The following is a 19,916-nucleotide window of genomic DNA, read 5'->3' as shown; positions in this document are numbered from 1 at the left end:
TGATAACTTAAAAATCTAACATAAATTTTTATTGAAATTGAATTCCATCTATACGAAATGTAAGAAGAGTAATAATGCCGTAAGTATTAATTAAGCTAATTTTGCAGTTTTCTGTTCATATATCTTAGCCGATTGACAAACGCAACATAATTTTCTAATGGTAAAAATATGGTGTACATGCATTTGGGAACCGCAAGTATCATAAATTCACTCATCTAATTATCTCACCTTTCGTTACACGTCTATGTATCGTTCTCGAGAGATGACGAACAAGGATCGTGATGCATGCAATGAGAAAGGGGAGATTCGCGAAACCTGAAATCCTAACGTGAATACTCGCTTTCCAGAATGAGCATTTCCTTAATTATCTTTTTAAATTGTACAGAGTATTCCAGATTTTTCGTACTTTCCTTTATCTGTAGATTCACTTCAGATTTAAAATCTAAAGTGATTAAAATTTTAATCATTTCCTGGATTTAAGTTTTAGAGACTTAAGTAAAAAAAAAAAATTTTATAATTTGGTTAATTTCACGCAAGTACATATATCCTACTACTAGAATAGAATTTTTTCACTTGGAAATTAGTTTTAAAAATATTTAAAATTGAGTTAAATATGTTAGAAATTTGTGGATGAAGATAAAGTTCAATTAAACTTTAGTTTAGTTTTAAAAAATTGTTAAAAGAAAGTATAAGATACTTAAAGCGTCTTTTATATAGACTGTTCAAAGATTTATCGTACCACTTTTCAACTACGGATTCTTTGATGAACTTGAAGTCAACTTTTTCTTAATGTAAAGGTGACAAAAGACCATTGTTTTCAACTTGATCATTGCAACTTTTTCCTTTGTAAGTGATCAATTATCTTAATCATTACACTTCAAAAGTTAAATCTGTTCAAATTTTGTTAAGGTAAGATTTAGTCGAAATCAAAAAAAAATATTCTGTTATATTTGTTAAAAAATTTTTAAAAACTTTTAATTTTTAATCAGTTCTAATTAACACTTTTTTATGTGAATTATTGAATTAATTTTTACGTAAAATAATAAATAAAAAATAATTAAATTTAAACAATTTTAATTTTGGATAAGTTTGATGAAAAATAGAAGAATTTTTAAAAATTCTCGTAATATTTTATTTGTTCTCGGACAAGGACTTGCTTTCTTTTGAAAGATATGACCTTCGCGATTTGTTGTGTGAGATTTTGGATTTATCTTGATAGAAGAAAAATATCTATTTATTTTCACTACTTAATATATAAAAGAAATATATATCTTTCTCTTTTTTTAACGTTCTATTTCATTATATTTTATCTTATTTTATTATCATTGTACTATATATTTATATCTTGCATCCCTCTTACTCCCTCGCTCTGTGACTCTATGTATGTCCTAAATTTCTTAAGATATTTCTGTAGAAGGTACGCGAAAATTTCGGTCATGATCACACGGAAGTAAAATCGGAAGCTAAAAATACGAGTAATGGAACGGTGGAGCCTTGATTTATCGAAAATGCGTTCTCAAGATAATCGAAGCGAATCACACATCGATTTGTTTATTTGTATGCATACGTCAATCTTCAGAAATACGTTTGATCGATTTCGACATGTTTGTTCGAACCCAAAGGGATCCATGTATAGGCGTTTCCGGTAAAAGTGTTTGTTTATGAATTTTTTTTCCTTTGAACTTCACACATATACGTACACGTGTAGCGCGATTGAGAGATATGCTAAATTTAATACGATACTGATATTTTTATATAAATTTGTCTTGCATTAAATGCCAATATACTATATTACACACGCACATACATATACGCATTATATCTAACGTTTTTTTTAAACATATTGTTTCGTAGTTTGTAACGAGAATTATGAAGGATAAAACGTTTACAATCTCAACAAATAAACATTTTTATGAGAATTTTATCTTTATTATTTCTAAATATTTTATATCGTGACTTAGTCGCGTTTATTCTTAAGTTATGTTTATATAAGACTTTATATAGAAGATTTTCCGCGTAACATCTCTTTTAAATTTACATATTACAGAATAATAAAATAGCGATGTATATTTCATGTATTCCTTTGCTCATATTTTCGCATTTTGTTGCTTTTGTGCTTTCAGACATGACTAAATCGACTGATACGATTTAACAGCTCTCTCTCGCTGCCCCTCTCTTTCTCTCTCTCTTTGCCAGCAAATAATGCGCGCCATAAGCGATTCGCGTTTATGCATCCTGAGTGTCACTATGCAACATGCTTTCACGCATCAGTCTCTTGCGACTTTATCACCCCGTCTTTTCGTGTTCCACCACATTGCAGCTCTGTTCGATAATGTCTATAAACCTTATTGTAAAACGTGTTCTACATCATACGACTTGTAATAGATCCTTGAAAAAAATTGCATTTTGTTCAAAAATTTAATTCAATTAATTCGTACAAACGGTTGTATTCTTTTAATTATGAGAAACTTGATTTTTCTTCAATCCTTTATAAAATTTAGAAGACACTTTACTCAAGAGAGCATTTAAGCTTTGGAAATTTTTCTCAAGATTTTTCTTTAAGCTTTTTTTCAATCAATTATGTAGACATGTTTCAATTCTAATATTTAGGCAAAAATATGATATATATATATATATATATATATATATATATATATATAATATATGACAGTATAATTTAAAAAAAATTGCATATGAATAATGATAGAGTCATATTTGGTTGTGTGAGATATTTTTCTAAAATTACTTAAAAAATCTTTCTAATTAAAAGCAACTAAATCAACTAAAGTAATTAAAGCAACATTATCTTTTAACGTGAAGTTTTAGTAAATAAAAATTCAATTCATAAAAAGTTTCGAAACGAAAACTTTAGAAGTTTAATCTTATATATAATTAATTGATGTCGAAGAAAATCTGCCGTAACTGTAAAATAATGATCAATTTTGTTCTGCACATTTCTATTGTATATAATCCAATAACGCGATATTAATTTCTGTAAAGAAACTAAACGTTCTTTAATACTTTATAATTTTATTAAAAATAACCATTGTAGAGAAATAAATTCCAGAGAAAACGATGCTCCATGTAACAGAGCGTGAACTTTTTCCGAGTGGACGAAAAATGAGGAAAATTAAGATATAACGACGAAAATGTATGCCAAATTAAAACTTTGTTCTTACCTGCTCTGGAAAAAAGATAAAAGTATAAAACGAATGCTTCGTATGCGAAATACCGGGAATATATACTAGAAGCAGTAACATGTTAATTAAAATAGGGAAAATAGACTGAGAAATACAAGGTAAATAAATAACGAAGTTTGGCGTTGCAGTAATTATACCTTTGCTGTTTGTAAAGTTTTTTTTTCTTGCAAAGTCTAAAAAGCCACCTGATAATGGCAGATATTAAAATTCTCATTAAAGTTCACCGTACCTGAGTGCAGAAAACGGGATTTCTTTGAAGGATTTTCGCTATAAAGTCCCTTTTAAACATCACGTGACTTTCTTCGAGTAAAACTCGTCACTTGAAAACCTCTTATTATCCTATTTCCATAGTTCTTCAACAAACGAGAAATCGGGGTTATTCGAGCACTCGATTATTCAGGTCATCCAAACCCTGTTGGGTTGGCTTTTGTGTCGTTGAACGAGTCGAAAACGTCCCCGCTATTTCAACGACGATAAATAACCCTTTCGCAATTTCAGCAGACAGTCATACCGGATTTACTGTATCGTAAAACTAATTACACGAATCCTTCACGTTATATATCGCGACATTTGTTTATAATAAAATTTATGTAATGCTGCTTTTTCCTATTTTCGAGTAAGAACGGCTTAGCTTAGATTTTCAACGAACAACCTGAAGCTTTGGTACCAACATTTTATAACTCGAAAAGTTAAAATTTTTTAGTATATGAATTGATTCTATACGATTGTTCAAATTTAATTAGTTTAAACTAAAATAAATTATCAGTAGAATTTTAAATTAATCAAAGTAAAAGGTTAGATGTAAAAAGATATTAAGAAGGGAATATAGCTCATCGATAAACAAAAATTGCATTTTAAAGCTAACTAAAACTTTTAAAGATTTGACATTGTGGACTATTGAGCTACGATTGTATTTATTCCTGTTCTTAAATCAAATTATTTTGCGTGTAATATATTGCTTTCAGAATTTAGTGCAAACTTTTTGGGAGGCGTAGGAAAGTGAGATTTTACGTTTTATATGACTCATTCTTTACTCTTTTATATTAAGTTAAATCCACTTTAATAGCGTATTTCTGTGTCTATGTGTGTGTATAATTCTTCAAATGCTTTCTGTATTATTATTCTGTACTATATTATATACATACATATATATTACAGAATAATAATACAGAAAGCTATTAAAGAATCACAAAATACACAGAATCACAGGAAACACACACATAAAACTGTATTATCTCACTGTCAGTCATCAATCATTTGAAAAGTTATACTGATTTTCTGAAGTTATATAATTTTCTCACACGTATCCATCATATTCCGCAAATGAGTCTTGTAGTTTAAACCCTGTGCGAGATGCGCATAACGGATGATATATATTCGCCGGAGGAGTCTACGAGATATTAGGAATTCGCACAAGCAGTCATAATTAGCAGAAACAATCAACAGCCGATGAAAGTGTAATATATGTGTAGGTCTAGCGCGTATTTATCTACCTACTGTTATCTACCCTGTCATGTTTCTCTATGCAAGAGACTGTTTCTATATGCTACTGATATTGTATATATATTGTATACTTCGGGTGTGTGTATATGTGCCCACGGCATGGCTATCTTGTTGCTATTTGCATGCGTGCAATTTGCATCGCGATCCAATGCGAATGCAGATTAGAACGCAACGAGACGGGTTCGATAGTAAATATAAGCGAAGTATATCGCGAAGTATCTCGCGAGATTGGGTATACGTGTGTGCGAGCGATGTATAGAAATTTCGATAAGCAATATACGAGATTATCATAATGCATCACGCTCCGAAGCGTCCATTCGCATAGTCAATTTTACTTCGTACGCAAATTAGCCACGTTTGTTCGAAACTTTTATCCCGCTCGGACACGTAATTATCGACTCAATATATATATATATATATATATATATATATGTATTCTTAATTCAAATTATTATATATATATATGTGTTCTTAATTCAAATTATTATATGCGGACTGTATATACATATATATATATATATATATATATATATGTATGTATATACAGTCCGCATATAATAATTTGAATTAAGAACAGGAACAAATACGATCACAGCTCAAAAGATCACAATGTCAAATCTTTAAAAGTGTTAGCTTTAAAATGCAATTTTTTTTATCCGATGAGCTATAACATCTTTTTACTTTGATTAATTTAAAATTCTATAAATATATAAATTATATAAATTATCAGTAAAATTTTAAATTAATCAAAGTAAAAATGTTAAAGATGCTAAGAAGGAAAATTATATGTTAGCTCATCGATAAAAAATGGCACTTATATATATATATATGTGGACTCGATCTCTTGACTCTTCTTTTCGAGACGATGAATGTTTGCGCATCGTGAGGAACTCGAGGAGAGCGTCGCGACGCATAGCCGGGCATCGGCGCCCCGGACGGGCGTCGCCATCCTCATTGATTCCCTCCGCTCATCCGAGCGATCCTGTCACCAAGGTCCGCGTTTCTCCTTGCTCGACACGTCGTATCGCTTGTTCCAGATAATCTTCTAGACGTTCATCGGATATTAACAATGCTCGCAACAGAGAGAGAGAGAGAGAGAGAGAGAAGGAGGGAAGGAAGAGCGAGAGAATAAGGAAAGGGAGAGGGAGAAAAATAAGATCGATAAGATCGTTATACGCGATTCTCGCTCTTTTTTTCATTTGCCATATAAAGCATAAAGCCGCTCTGACGGTTTACGCCCGCTATAATGTAGTTATAATTCTGTATCACGTATATAATGATATATAACGGCGCGTAAGTCATTATTGACGTTACGATCTCTCTTGCATTGTGTAATTTTTCTTTTGCATCGTGACATTTTCTTTTTAATTTGCAAAAACCACGAAGATAAAACGAGTCGCTAGTTAACTCGCTAGGTTATAATTTTCCATACAAAATAGTGACCCTATTTATCTTTTGTGTAAAATAAAACCAGAAAAATAATAAAAGTTAATACATTTCTTCTATGTTATGTGCTTGAATTTTATGACCTTAGTATGGATTGCAATGATCGTAACAATGTAATTTTATGTGTAGAAAAGTTTAAAGTAAAATAAAAAATATCGATTATATGAAAAACCTATGTGAATTTATTACAATTCATCATAAACTGTAATATTATTATATTCTCGCAAATACATAAAATATTAAATGTTTACTTTTTATGGAACATTTTTACAAAAAGTTAATGTTTTCCAATATATATAATCAAACATTGTAAATTATATTAAAGAAATATGAGATAATTTTGTAAAATATTTACGAAATGTTTGTGATTTTTTAAACGCAGAAAAAAGAAACATGTGTAATATTTCTATATTATTTTAGAGTTTGATACATAAAAATAATGTGTATGAAAAATATGCTTAGGAAGAATATTGAGAAAAATAAATCTTAATATACAAAAGCTTGACAAGCAAAATATGAAAGTAAAAACATATTTTTAATTGTTAAGTCTCACTATCTTTAAACTTTTTATATTTGACCGAGACAGAGAAAGGGAGAGAGAAAATTATGAAGATAATTTTATATTTTTATGTTAAGATTGTTTTAGAATTTTATACGGTTTATCTATCATCTAAATTAGACATTTAAGCCAGTTTGATACCTATTTCTTTGTATATATTTTTTCTACTTCTGTCAAATATTTAGAGATGATGTATAATTAAAAAAATGATAAAAGATAAGGTTACAATGGTTTAAAATGAAAATAAAACGACTTTTCATATACAATAATTCAGCATAAAAAGACACGGCAAACGAATGTGATGCACGTGTTTCGAAGTTCGGAACTTCGTCGATAAAGCGCGCTATTCAGCTATATATATGATTCATTATCATAATTTCCTGTTCGATTCACGAGCGATGTAATAATAGATGTGCGATTCCGAACGATTGCAAGATCTTCTACGGGCCATAATCGAAATTCAGATTTCAAGTATAATTACTGCAAATCGCATGTACGTTTGTCACATACGCTTGCGTAGTAAACAATAATAGGCCAGGCCCTTGATATCGACTACTATAATGAGAACTGGGATTCGTAGTAGCACAAACGTTAGTGTATTCCGCCGGCCGCAATGACCGAATCTCTAAACCCGTCGTAATTGAATGTCCACCGTGCCTTCTCTTATACCATTGCAAAATGTCTAATCCAGCCGTATTAAAACGCCTGTCTGTCGTCCCGAATTACGTCGCATAATTACCATATTTTATCGGGAAAGTTTAGAGATAATGCAACATTAAATAACAGGATTTGTAATGGGAAAAAATTCAATTTACCTTTGTACAATTATTGACTAATTTTCTCGTTTGTTTGGAAATTATATACAAATTATTACGACAAAATTTACAATGCATATATTTATGTGCATGTACTAATGTACATGTATATAGATGTGCATGTGTAAATGTGTATGTCATATGCCTTTATTAAAGTTCAATGCAAATTATGAGTAAAATCTTTATAAATGCATTAAGCATTTCTTTTTCAATAGCGAAATGAATCTTGATCGGGTTAATGGTCGTTTATTGAACTTTAAGTACCTGATCGATCGATGTCTAACTATGTAACGAATCGGTCGAGACTTGTTGCTCTGAAATCTATCCAAGCACGATTGCCCGTTCAATCGATCATTGCATTCGTAAACGAAACGAATAAATTGTTTGAGAATTATTTTGGATATTTACGTATTTCCAAGTACTGTTTATTAAAAGTGTCTATATAATATAATTTACAATAGAGTCTATAATATTATACAATAGAGTCTATAATATTTATTTGACATATATCGCGCACACTATAATTTAATTACATGTCTCTTTTGTGAAAAAATCAAAGGTGTAGAGTCAAATGTAAAAGAGTAAAAGACATTTCATGTTACTCGCTTATTTCAACAATATAATTTTAGTTAACAATACACGGAAGATTGCGATTGATTTTCTACAAAAACAGTTTTGATACACAAGAGGGATGAAGAAAAAAAAACTCCATGTACTAGCGCCTCTGTTCAATCCAGAGAGAATGGAAATCCCTCGTTTCGTCGATTCGCGTTTCTATTTTCGCCAGCATTTGTTCATCCGTGTGAATGCGTGTGCCTATCGGTATCGACAACACGGGGAGGCATAAATATCGACGAGAGAACGGCGAAAGAAGTCGAACGCGGCAAACGCGGTCGCGACGTTCGTCATAAAATATAAAGACTATACTCTTCGGCGCATAGAAATAGGGCCGGTAATGCAAGACATAAGAAAATTAAAAGGTTACAAACCGACAAATTGTCTTGTGTTCTCGAAGTAAAGCACATATACGCGATCGCGAAAAGTTCTGAAGGTAGGAAACGAGGAAGCGAACTAGTATATAGTGAATCTATTTTAAAAGATCCACATTTCTATTTTTTTTTTTTTTAACATTATAAGATTTAATGAGATGCTTAATGAGGAATTTCCTGTGCATTTATTCGGCGATTCGATCATAACAATGTGCTCTTGATTTCCTCAGCCTTCGATATCTTTTTCTCGATTGTTCTTGTCGAAGGAGATACGATCGTACCGGATATTAACTGAATTCTCTCCATTGATCTCTCTGCATTTCAAGGGTTACACGTGCGATAAAAGGCTTGAATCGTGCAAATGGAAATTTGAAATGCAAAGAAAATTCGCAGCAAGGTATCTTCATGTAATATATATATATATATATATATATATATATATATCATGCTTATATAAGACGCCGCGATATAAAAAAGCCCATTCGCTTTTATTTTTTTTTATTTAATCAATTTTAAATCATCATGTAATGAATGCAAAATTAAAATTCTTCCTTGAATTAGAATAAAAGAAGAATGATCACACACTTGTGTAGGAACATTAAATATATATAATTACATGACAAGATATGTAAAAAATTATTTAAAAAATTACATTAAAGAAAAAAAGAAAAATATGACAATTTTCAAAAGTGGCAGAATTATCACTCGTGTAATTAAAGCGTAAACCAATGTCTAATTTAGATATCTCGTCCCGAGTCGTTCTTTCCATCGGTTTTCTCTATTCCATCGTTAATCTTGACCTATTAATTAGATGAAATTGGAACTGACAAGCAAACGAAGGAAACGGGAGAAATATATTGTATCTGTCCCTCACGGAAACTTTCTTCTTTCTTCCGCTGAGAATTAAACAATCGATTCTTGCGTTCAGTTGAAGTTGATTTCGGAGCGAATTTGCAAAAAGAAAGTTTAATATCGATGTCGGTGTAAATAGCCGTCTCTCGCTAACATACCGTTATCGGAGTTGGATAATAATACTTGTGCCGCCCACATCATCTCCATGCAGCAATCACTCATTTAATATCCATTCAGGAAGGACATAATCCCTGTATACCGTTGACAAAAAGACAGTCGTGAAACCATCTGTTTTAGACTACAGTGGTTTTACAACTGCACAATGCAGTAGAACCTGTAGTCCTACAAAATATGTCTTTGCCAACTGCCGTAAAGATTCTCGGAAGCAAAACTTGACTTAAACAAAAAGACATTAAACTAAAACAGAGATGCATGATATGACTGTGAACAAATAAAAAAAGCACGTAAATTTCTTAATTCCTGAAACAACGATTTATTTGCCATTTTTCTAAATTTAATCAGTATTAAAATTAATGTGCCGTGTTGTGTTGCAAACCATCCGTAACAATTAAATAATTATTGATAAATATTGAGATTGAATTATACAATTTAATATTTTTGAACGTATTTTCTATTTTAACTTTTTTGCTTATTGAACGCCGCGGGAAAATAAGTTATGACATTTATGCCGACATTTAATTTTTTGAATGCGCAAAATTCACTCAACAGTCATAATTCACTTAATACGCATAATAATTTATTATACGCAAAGATTGCGCTCGCGCGTCGCGTTCGTTGGAATTCTGACCTAGATGTGATTTTGCACATTATTACACTCATTAGAGGGACAAGAAGTTATGATTTATTTGTCACGATAATCCAACGAACTTGGTGTTTCTCGGCTACGTATATGTCGGCCAGATTCGCGTAATTGTTGTACTCCGCTCTAATGAACGACAGGGTTCAGGTTAGGTGTATTTACTTTAGAGTATTGACGAGGTTCGTATGTGCCAACAAAGACGGCGAATTCTCCTCAAGGTTGTTCTTCGGGTCTCACGATGAGATCCGGTGCGCTCTGTGCGGTCTAATATAAATGTTTGGTTGAACGCTAGGATTCTCTCCCAGCTGGACAAAGTAACTCGTTAGATAAATATTGTCCCCTCTCCTCTTTTTCCTTCCTCTCTGCTAAAAGCTTCGGTAAATTGTCCCTTCCTTGCACATATATAGAAATACGTAGGGGATTCAACTTTTTCATCGATATAAAAAACCAATTTTTTTAGAATATTCGTTTTCCTCTTTGAACACAACACTAGCTTGTTAATCCGAAATGGTTCAATGATTCCAAACTTCCAAATGTGGACGCAACAAATATAAACATTTTTCTCAATTATTAAATTAAGTTAGATAATTTAATTTATATAAATAAAAATCTACAAACTCAAATAGTTTATTGGTAGTATGTATATTTTTTTAGAATGGAGAAAAATAACACTTAATATTTAAATGTTAATATTTTTAGATTTTATATTAATTTTTTTTTCGTTTATATATATAATATTTTTTAACTATTTATTTTTTTATTTAGGAATATTTTCTCGAATTACTACTTATTTAAAACTAATTTTCGAGAAAAGTGACAGATTCGTGAATGCTATGCAAAAATAAATTAAGAAATCAAATATTTTATAAGAGAAAAAAAATTGCGCACAGTTGTCTGCCAATATTTCTAAACGAAACTATTTTGGTGGAAATTCCTGCTAGTTAGTTCCCATATATAAATGTGGCCTTGGCTCTGCTCGTGAATCCGGCAACAGCTGCAAGCAATCCATGAGTTTGTATACACGCGTTTTCGCTCGAAATTTCAGTCTCTCGAAGATGAGGCCGTTGTCGCGGGAAATAAAGTCATATTAGCGAAGGTAACGCGGCCAATCGAATCGGCCAAGTTTAAAAAGAATCGACATTTTAGAGATGCTTTCTAGATCGTCTGGTCACTCGAGAAAATCTCAAGTTTGCCGGTGCTGGCGAATGAATACAAACGATCCGTGAAGTTTCTTCAAAGGAATTTGCAGCTGGCGAAGGTGGTGAATGTAGATACTTGTGGCTTGCAAAACTGAACATAGAACAACGTCAGGGGTGCTATTCCAAACACGGCTACCGACCAGCTGTTGGCCCGGTGAATTTCATTGCGCACGTATTTCGACATATCAAAAAATATGCGCAACAACATTTATCGAACCGACAGATATCGGTAGTCGTGCATAGAATAGCGCCCCAGAGCTCGAAAGCGTGTTTGCGTTTTGCGTGCTCCATTATTCCAGCTGGAGAGAAATTGTAAATACAAGGTGTCTCTTGAGATACATGTTTGTGTGTCAGGTTCTGGGAATATATTACACAAATCATTTTTTCCATGGTAAAAAAGTTATATAACAATAATGTTTGCACGAAAGATATGAAAGAGTATGACAAGTTTTAATGCAATTTTATTTATTCTGATTATAGATGTATACAAAATATATTAGTTTTTATATTAGTACTTTGAATAACTTAAAAAAAAAAACAAAATATACATAATTTAAAAAATAAATAATAATATATTTCTTTTCATAATATTTCATCTTTTTCCAAGGCATCATTTTAGTAGTCTTATTTTGTTACACAATTTTTTAAATGTAAAAAAATTTAAAGATGAAAGAGGTGAAAAATCAAGAACATACGTTTTCAACATGATGAAAGAGAAAAGTGTGAAATATAAAAAGAGCGTAGCGCTGGTTTTTAAGTTTATACTATTTTATAGCACGTAATGAAAGATACGCAGACACGATATGGTATCTATGTAATTGGCTATACTTCGTGACATGCCGTCCGTCGCACTCTCTTAATTACACAAGTGGTCTGTGTACTAATTACGTATACGACATTCTTGTTCTAGGTGAGGCGAGGACGTGAGGTTTGATCCGATGAATGGAGCCGAGCTCTGACAAAGGTATTGTCTAGAAATAATTTCGAGCAAATGAATATAAAAAAATGGACGCGATTAATTCTCGTCATGCAAATGCGTCCGTAATGCGAAAAATCTTGCAAGCTCTCATTCTTCTCGGACAATATTCTTTTCAGAACTCTTTACTCACGATACGAGGAGTGAGCGTAATATTTTTTATTCACGCTTTACCTCTGTGAAATTGTTTTGATGATACAAAGAAATGATTAGATATGTACATACACAGCGAAAGAATGATGATATTTAATAGAAATTATAAATTTCTTTTATAAAAAAGCTTCTTTCTCTTTAATACCAAATTCTAAAGAAAACTAAATCATGCTTTATTTGAATATAAAATATTAATCATATACAATATATTAAAATTTAATAATATGAACATATTAAATTTATAAATATTAAATATTAAATTTTATAAACACGAACAAAAATGGTAAATGAAAAATATTTTCCCGAATAATTATATTGCTTACATGCCCTATACTATAATACTTGAAGTTTGCATTTTATGAAAAATGCGATGCTGTATAAAGGTTCACGACATTGAGCTTAATATCGTGTCTCGAGAGGGATTAAGGCAATCTCTGCGGGATTTTCTCAGAGATTCACGAATCACCGATGGACCCAGGAATTCCATCGAATCGCTTTTCAAAGTTATTGCCGCACATGTATCGATTTCTGCCGGCGAGCGGACCGAAATTATTTTGCCGCTTGAATTAATTTGTCCGATTTACTAGAATTCCGGAGATTTGTTCGAACTTCGTTGTTAAATGTCACTCGCAACGATCATCGATAAATCTTAATTTATCGAGTTATTGTGCATCTGCAGCAAAAACCTATTTATAGAGACAAATATATTTAAAATCTCTCTTGGATTTATGCAAATCTTTACCAAATCATTAAAGAGTATGGATCTGGAAAGTGATTCAAATTTTTTCAATATCACCGGATTTAGGACTCATAGTTTTTATGCGTATTTTTCTATATTTTTTATAACTTAGAGATTTAGAAACTTTGTTTTTATTTAAAAGTGTTTCGTATGTTTTCTCTTTCTCTATGTATATACGAAAACAATTGAACATTCTATAGAACTGTAACAACAATGAGTTAATAAGTTTGAGAATGTTAAAGTACATATGTGTGACATGTTCATACATTAGATTTGCAATGTAGATTCGGGATAGACTTTTGGGAATGCATTATGTCATATAATATATGCGGGTTTCACAAATTCAATCGTTTGTCTCGCAACACTCATGTAAACACACACACACACACATACACATATCCTCTAAGAACTCTTGATGCGTTCTAAGCTCCATGTATTGCAACGATATTTACCGACTTACACGCGAAGTACCCATCCACGGCGTTCCTTGGTCACGGTAAATTTCCAGCTTGCTCTTGCTTCCGCCATCGCGAAGGAGCGGAAGAAACTTCCCTCTTCTACCCTCCTCGTAACCCCTTGCCTGTTTCCTCATCCGTTCGTAATGCAGCATCTTCTCGAGAGTGCAGAGAAACACGAGACACGCGGAAATATGAGCTCGGCACGTGAAATTAATGCGAAATTCGTTCTGAAGGAAATAGGATGAAGCGAAACGAGAAGGGAGAATATAAAGAGATGACTGTGTGAGATGTATAACGATAAAAGATAGTTTGCACAGAGAGACATTTCATATCTGAAGTTGCGTCCTCTCTCAGTTTTACGAATGTTTGCTCGCGCTTTTTCGTCGGCAAGACGATCGAGGGGATGCGAATTTCGCCTACTGCGACAGCGACAAAGGTGAGCAAACGTTTGGAAAGCGCAAAAGTCTCTCGAGGACGACGCGTTTCGCATCAAAATGGTGCCAGCGAACAAAAGAAACGGCCGGAGGTTACGGAATTAGATTCAAGCGAAACTTTATTCCTGCTTCGACCGAGAAAGAGAAAATTCGAGATTGACCCCGCTTGACCATTCATTTGCGTCACACTTTAAGAGCTCTTCTTTTCGTCTGTCGATCTAATCGTTTCCAGTCTAGCATTTATTCCGATTGGCATCGAGATCGTGCGCTTTCTCAATATAAATCTCCGATGTCCTTTCTTTCTTCGAGCAGCGTTTACCTTATCTATTGAATATTAGCACGAAATATAGGAACATTTTTTCCGATTTTTCTTCCTTTGAAAAATTGAATTAATTGAGATTAGCTCGTGTGTGTCAATTTAGAGAAGAATGGTGGAATGATTAAAATTGATAAAAATACCCTGGATAAGAATACCCGTATGTAGAAAGTGTGTTCATAAAATTTTTAATAGAGTTCTAGAAAACCATTCGAATACTCGTAAAAGCACTTGATGCCACTGAAAGCTCCTCTCATGATATTCCATGTACCTACCACGTTACGATTTAAGTTCCACGTTTTTAACGTGGCCGGAATAGATTTCAACGCGCGTCGTCTTACTTTGCCACTTTACAAAAGTAAAATATCTACTTTTAGGGAAAAAAGAATTTAAACTAAAAATTTCGTTACCTTTCCACTTTTAAATTTCACGAGAGGTATTTATTTTCAATTTCTGGCAACTACGAAACTATCGATATTGAAATGTAATTCCAAGTTATATGATATTATTTAACATCCGATGTTGTGTAAAAAAATTTATTTTTTTTATTTTGATCTGGAGCAGGTATATGCATTACAATTATAACACATATAACTTTTTCATTTATTTTTATGATAAATTTATTTTTTCCTTATTTTTTTAATGTTTTATATATATATGTGTAATATATTTATTTTTGTCCAAATATTAGAACTTCGTAATACATATATTTCATTAATTTATTTCTTAAATTTCTTAAATTTAAACAATTATAAATATTATATACACTTTGCCTAATACTTTCCATCAATGTTTACCAGTATATTTTCGAGATAAAAATCGCCATGTCAAAATAATTGTTTTATTGTATACAATTTTTTCCACGCAATTTTTTTTCTACACATCATTAATTCTCAAATATTTTGAGTTGGATTTATATCTGGTGACACTCTAGATGTTTCGATGTAATTTTCTTCCTTCCATTAGGAACAAAGAGTCCGCTGTTTTGGGTCATTATCTTCTTGAAGGACAGTCCTCACAATAACTAACAATAACCCTCTGTATAATGCTTTGTAGACGAAGAATCCTTCTATCTACTCGTTCAAAAGTATTCGATGTAACGTTTTCAAACAGAAGTTTGCGCAGTCCTTATTAGACAGATTGTATACATTAGACAGAGAGAGAGAGAGAGAGAGAGAGAGAGAGAGGGAGAGAGACAATATTCTCTTTGTGTATTGGTGTGAGAATGGAATAATAAAGAAGTCAAGGCTTTTTAAAAATGAAGGAAAATAAAAGAGAAAACGAACAAGAAAAGAAAGTAAGATATCTACTGTGTTTTAAAAATTTAACTTTCTTAACATGCTCTCGAAATGTTTTTGTTTAAACAAATCGAATGCTGCAGAGATTCTACCGTTCCTTAATTTTATATACGATTTATTTCCGCCCAAAACTCCACAGTATTTAGCGTACGACGCGAACCGACTTGGAATCAAGGAATTGCATTCATTAGCATTTCTAAATAACCATAAACTTTGCTCATTTTGTACTTACTCGTACATTCGTAATCTTTGAAATAGACGATTTAATCAAATCGTTAAAAAGAGATGTAATTAAATAAAATACTTTATATATCGAAATAATATAACAACTTATTTTAAATTATAAGTAAGATAATTGTTAGCAAGTAGGTAAAGTCTCTTAAGTAAACTCCATTTCTATTACGATGAAAGTTTATACAACTAACAATAAGTATCAATTCAAGAATTTGAGAGTACTCATGGATCGATCTTACCACGTTTTTTCATTTCTCGTTTATATCTCTATTTAGATTTCTATTTATATTCGTTTATATCCTCTGTTGACGTTCTCGCATTTTTTTCTTCCACGTATACTTTTTTAGTTTTTCCTTTTAATAATATACAAAAGACGCGTCTGTATGAATTGTTATCTTTATTGGCGACATAGCAATCACTTCGAACGCATTTACGTTGAAAAATAATTGATATGATAAATCTAATTAATTATTGATTATTGCACAGTTGTTCTTTACAAATTCTAATATTTAATAATAAATTTTTTAGTTGTATATTAGTCTAAATAATTCAGAATAAACTGACTAAACTTCTATATAATATAAAGAGAATAAACTAATATTGAAAATGGTTTTTTTTTGAAAAAAATTGAATGGCAAATAGACGCCAATATGATCTCGTATATTTTTCTATCACAGAAAAGTGTGCAGAATAAAATGATTTAAATTCTTACAGTATATAAAACACACATGATCACATATATAGTTCTGTTATAACGAGTTTCTCAATCGTAAATATTCTTTATTTAATTTTATTCACATATTGAAAATTGCTTGCTTATCTAGATATATCTATATATGTTCAATATTTATTATTATATTACGAATGTTTTTTTATATATGTTATGTCAGTGAGATGCAAATTTCTTCAAGACAAAACAATTTAGAAGAGTTAATGCAAGAATTGTGAATTATCATACTATCTTTTTAGCTTTTTATTTTTGATGCATTGTTAATTAATTATACATGTGCACACATAAACACATAGATACACCCTACACATATATATGTAAAAAAAGTTTCGATCGAAATTGATCAGAAACTGCAGATTGACATTAAATATGCCGGTCAATAAAAAAGCCTCATATGCACATGTAAATCGAAGAACGGACAGAAAAAGATTTGAGTCTGCTATTATTCTATATTTGTTTTTGCAGTGCGTTTAAAACGAGATTTTCTTCGAAATCACCGATTTATCCGCAGTAGCTTCGTGAAAGCAAAAGCGCACCGAGCTTTTTTGAAAAACTCCCTTGAGGAGTCCGATTGCACCGTGGAAACGCGCAAGTTTACAGTTTCTCCCTGAGTTCTTGGGATGGTATTTTTTCTTTTTTTTTACTTAACACGTCCCACACCGTTATGGGAAACGAGGAAAGACCGCGATATGTACCGATATTTCGCGCGTGGTTACATTTTTATCGCCCGCGCGGCTATTTCTGCACGTCGATATCGGATTGAACTTTTGTTAAGTCCTCACTTTCGTGGGAACAACCAGGAATGCGGACGGCTTACTTCGTTGATGAAATCGCTCTTCCGCGCTGTTGATAGTCGAATTCGCTATTCTATCGGAGAAGCAGACACATTCAATACGAATATTAGGGAAGCAAGAATTAATTCAGGGACCGAGACATTAAATTCTGGAATTCTCAGTTACAACGCAGAAATCCAACACTTACATATATACAATATATTGTAGATCTACATTCATATTTGTATCTCTGGCATAGTATATAAATTAAATAATGAAATAACTTTTTCGTATTTATATACTTTAAAAAATTAATTGAGCAAGAATACAATTGAAATCTTAAAGATTATGTTATTTCCGAATGAATATTTTTAACATATCTCAATTTTAGAAAGAAAAAAGGCGTTATTGAACTTCATATAATTGATATGTTATTATAATTTTTATTAATACATATAGTATTTTTATATATATTTATGTTTAGATTAAATTTATTAGAACGTATAATCCATTTATAATTAAACGATATGCCGTGTGATACAATTAGTAATTAGAACAGACACACACACACACAATCACGTATTTCGTAGTTAGATGCGCAAATTGTTCTGCCACGTCTTAACAAATTGTAATTCGCGCAATTCTACGGGGCGTCGTGAATATTAAACGTTCAAGGCAAGAATATTGCACGACGCGTGCTCTTGCGGAAGTCCCAGCTGCGCTTGCGAATAGGTACGGAACTTCCCCGGGGAAAGTTCCTCGCAAAGCTTCGGGATGATGCGAGAACGCTGCGAAGAGTCGTTTTCGCGATTCAGGAAGTTAACTTTGTTCGCACTTTTCGCCTCGCTTTCATAAATCGAGCCGAGAAGCGTAATTTCGGACGCGACCGCAATATTCGAGATATTTGCAATATCCGCATTTTTTTGGCGTCAACCATTTCATCGAAACTTTCATATGTGAAAAAAGTTTGGGTTCTAAAAATAGTACAGTCTATTTTATATTTCATACTCTTTTCTGCTAAATTTAAAATTGTAACATATATTGAAAATAACTTTTTTTCATCGATAAATAACTAAATAATATTGAAAATTATTTTCTTTCCTCGCTTATTAATTGTGCTATAATATTTTATAAGTACTTTTTCAGAATTATAAAAGCAATTTTTGTCTCTGTAGCAAAAAAATTAACTAAGTTATATAATGCTAAGAATTAAGCTACTTTTCTTCTCATTTGTTATATAAATGTAGTGCTGCATAAAGCTTATTATACATATACATAATATAACAAGGAAATGGCAATTAATGTAAATTATTTATAACTTTCTTGGAAAATAAAGTTTCGCATACAGACGAGCGAAAAGTCGAGCAGCATCGTACAACGAAATCCGAAATTTGTAGCATTCCTCAACAATTTCAAGTACTTATAAAAAATGTCATTAATCCGATTTGCTGGAAATTCGATTGAAAAACTAGCATCGACATCTCACGCTGATAAATACGATTTGCCAAATGCGGCTATAAAATTCAACGTTGCAAATGAATGTTCGAATGACGTGCTAAATCATCAATAGTTCTGTATATGCACTCTTTCTCTCTTTTTCTCTTTTTTCTTTTGCATATGCATATATATTTCTCTTTTTATTATTTTTTCCTCTCTTCACTCTCTTTTTTTCCACTATATTATTACAAGCATTTTAACGCAAATAAATTCATTTGCGACCCGAATGAAAAAGACAAAATGAACAATCACTCACAATGCTGAAATCTCGATTATCTCGCAAATAAACCCTCGGTTGTAATCTTGTTGCAGTCGTGTAAATTTCGCAATAAAAATGTTCATCTCTTTCTCTCTCTCATCCGCATATAATCTGCTTGAAATGCTGTCTTTTTATTTTATTTCACATTTTGTGCATCAAATGTCTAGGTCAGTTAAACGCGGTATACCGGATGCAATCTGATATAAACCGCTATGAAAGAGAAGTTTTGGTCCATGCGCTGCCGCGAGCTGTGCCGCGAGCTTTCGCGTATTACAATTGACATCGGTATTTTGATATTCGTTTTACTGCTAATTCGCCCTTTCTAAAGTCAACCAACTGGCGGTCACACGTATAAATATAGTCGGAATATGTTTCGTCTGTTCTCTCACTAGCAATTGCACGTTGCATAGCGATATGAAGTATTGTTTTAATATGAAATCCGCCATAAACCTCTTATCTCGGTTTTCGTCATGGCGCACGTATCGCAATATTTTACGATTGTGCGCGCCAGCTATAGAAAATTGAACTTCGTACAATCAAATTTTACAGCTAAGCTTTTTTTAATCTCTAATATGCACGATTACAAGTTTGATTGATTCGTATTGTTATGGATTAATCCCGTCAGATTGTCAAAGTTTGATAAGAATGACAAATAAATAAAAAATA

The 19,916-nt window shown here is 32.0% G+C and overlaps 1 protein-coding gene across 2 annotated transcripts in view; it reads left to right on the top strand.

The window, feature by feature from the left end:
- Trpgamma (Transient receptor potential cation channel gamma) overlaps positions 1-19,916 on the top strand; it is a 79,907-nt gene that overhangs the window by 2,537 nt on the left and 57,454 nt on the right. The window contains exon 1 of one of the 2 annotated variants that reach the window (XM_029314217.2): positions 12,327-12,347. The exons of the other annotated variant lie outside the window; for it this stretch is intronic. The gene's annotated coding sequence lies outside the window, so the exon portion shown is untranslated. Of the gene's footprint in view, positions 1-12,326; positions 12,348-19,916 lie in introns of those variants that run through there. 2 annotated transcript variants of the gene reach the window in all.

The sequence above is a fragment of the Nylanderia fulva genome, unplaced genomic scaffold (assembly GCF_048542155.1).
Source record: "Nylanderia fulva isolate GAGA-0341 unplaced genomic scaffold, ASM4854215v1 Scaffold41, whole genome shotgun sequence".
Lineage (NCBI taxonomy): Eukaryota > Metazoa > Arthropoda > Insecta > Hymenoptera > Formicidae > Nylanderia > Nylanderia fulva.
Note: the sequence above shows the minus strand (reverse complement) of the source record. Positions and strands in the feature narration are given on the sequence as shown.